Raw genomic sequence first — 3,008 nt, 5'->3', positions numbered from 1 at the left:
TTGTCCACTTAGTATTTTTCTGTATCAGAAAATCACTGTGTTTACATGGGTGGATTGGCTCATTTCAGATAGTCTTTAATTTCATATTTTAAAAAGGGCAACATGCGCCAGTGGAATCCTTGACAGAAAAAAAAAAATAGTCAGAGCTCAACTACATTTATTCTCTCCCGCCATGAAAAATATTTTTAAATAAAGCAAGGACTACCAATGTATAGCCCTTGTTAAGTCTCATGTGAAAACATACAAATTAAATCACTCAAAATGAGAAAATGTCTGCCATTAATATTTTGCGATTATGTGATATTTTTATTCCCATCATGTACTCATGCTCAGCACAGCTGTCAAGTTAAACTGTTTAATATATATATTTGTGTAACAGATTAGTTGTATACAAATAAAAAACCTTAACCTTCACCTAATGTAATTTTGATTATTGCTTTTACAATTTCATTCAATTGTCTCAAACTTTGGCACAAATGTTTTGAGGAAAAAGGTAAACCAACGGCAAAGTCTCCACTTGTGTGGCCCGAGTGTCAAAATAAATGTAGACAAAAAATTATACATTGGACATGAAGATATTTGTCAGCATGGAAACATTTTATAATTTTAGTTTCATGCATATTATTCTCCCCTCAAGGCAGAACTGTTGAAGCTACTAAAATGTGTTTCAGATGTATTTAACCAGATTACTCATCCAAGATTCCTTTTTTAGCACATTGATAGTAACTGTCATTTATTCTATGTTTGTTTTCTTCAAAGGCGTCATGGATACTAGATCTGTGATAACGACATTTATTTTACTAGAGGATCTTATTTACCTCCCCAACAGCTGCTGGCATGAACTTTGCATGAACGTCAAAAATGTTTGTTTTATTTTATAGTTCTTGGACAACATGCACCATTATTTTCTTTGCCCCAATTCTGGGTTGTATGATTGTTTTAGGTGTCTTTTTTTATTTGAAGCTCATCTTTTTGTGGGTGCCCCAGACATGATGATTAGATTGAGATTTACAAATGTTTCCCAAATTTTGCTTCCTATCTGTATTGAGCTTTGTTAAAAAGGAAATAAAACACTTCTTGTAAAAAAAACTTGTTTGTCTTATTATTGAAGCTAATGCAATTAACATTTGTTTTTGACAGTCATATTCCCCACATGATGAATCCCTAATGACTTTGCTAATCCCCTGACTTTTCTCTCGCGCCACCATAACATTGACATTTGTGACTTTTAGGCAGCTAACAATTAGTTTCATTATTGATTTATCTGACAGTTATTTTTTAAATTAATACATTTTTCTATATCTTAAGTTAAAGGCTTAAACATGACGTTAGTAATTCAATTCAATTTTATTTACAGTATCAAATCATAACGAGTTATCGCAAGACATTTTACAGAAAGAGTAGGTCTAGACCACACTATAATTTACAAAGACCCAACAATTCCAGTAATTCCCCCAAGAACAAGCATTTTGTGGTGAGGAAAAACTCCCTTTTAGGGAGAAACCTTGGACAGACCCAGGCTCTTGGTAGGTGGTGTCTGACGGTGCCGGTTGGGGGTGTGTTTTCAATAGTATAGTATGCCATAAAAAGTCATAGTTTATGTTTAAAAATAATATATGAATAAAAAAAAGTCATCGTCTGTTATGTCGAAAAGAGTCATAATATATATAGTATGCCGGACAATAAAAAGTCATAGTGTATAGCATGTCGAAAAAAAGTCAGTATAGTATGTCGAAAAATTCATTAAAAAAAGTCATAGTATAATATGTCGAAAATTCCTACAAAAGGTTATAGTATAGTATAAAAGGTCTTTGTAAGATATTTTGAAAAAGGACAAAAAGTCCTACTATAGTATATCATAAAAAGTCATGAAAACCCCTAATATAGTATGTCATAAAAAAAATCATAGTACAGTATGTTGAAAAAAATTAGTGTGGCATGTCGGGAAAAGTCATGAAAGAGTAAAGCGTGAATTATACTGGACGCAGCCCAGCTGGCGCGTACAAATGTGACGCCATGGGATCGCCGTGACTATTTATACCCATGCTGGTGCTCGTGACACTAGTTGCAGTCTTCTCCTGAACAGCGTTGGCGATGATGAGCAAAGGCTACCGACGTTGCTCTTTCTATGGACTAGAAAAAGAAGAAAAAAGTAAACAAAGTCACAGTATATAAAAAAAAGTCACAGTATAGTATGTTGAAAAAGTAGAAAAAAGTCATAGTACAGTATGTCAAAAATTTTTTAAAAAGTCACAGTATATCGAAAAAAAGTCATAATATAGCATGTTGAAAAAGTCAAAAAAAGTCATATTATAGCATGTCGAAAAAAAAGTCATAGTATAGCACGTCAGAAAAAGTGAGAAAAAAGTCATTTTATAGCATGTCAAAAAAATATGAGGAAAAAAGTCATAGTATAGCGTGTCGAAAAAAGTAGAAAAAAGTCATGGTATAGTATGTCGAAATAGTCGAAAAAAAATCATAGTATAGCATGTCAAAAAAAGTCATAGTATAGTATGTCGAAAAAGTCGAAAAAAAATCATAGCATAGCATGTCGAAAAAAGTCATAGTATAGTATGTTGAAAAAGTTATAGTATAGTATTTTGAAAAAGTTATAGTATGTCGAAAGAAAGTCATAGTATAGCATGTCGAAAAAAATCATAGTATAGTATGTTGAAAAAGTTATAGTATAGTATGTTGAAAAAGTTATAGTATGTCGAAAGAAAGTCATAGTATAGCATGTCGAAAAAAGTCATAGTATAGTATGTCGGAAAAAAAAGAAAGTCACAGTATAGTATGTCGAAAAAGTTATAGTATGTTGAAAGCAAGTCATAGTATAGCATGTCGAAAAAATATGAGGAAAAAACTCATAGTATAGTATGTCAAAACAGTCGAAAAAGTCATAGTATAGTATGTCGGAAAAAAAAGAGAAAAGTCATAATATAGCATATCGAAAAAATATGAGGAAAAAAGTCATAGTATAGCATGTCGAAAAAACTCACAGTATAGCA

This window comes from Sander vitreus, chromosome 16 (genome assembly GCF_031162955.1).
Source record: "Sander vitreus isolate 19-12246 chromosome 16, sanVit1, whole genome shotgun sequence".
Taxonomy (NCBI): Eukaryota; Metazoa; Chordata; class Actinopteri; order Perciformes; family Percidae; genus Sander; species Sander vitreus.
This window is presented reverse-complemented; position numbering follows the sequence as displayed.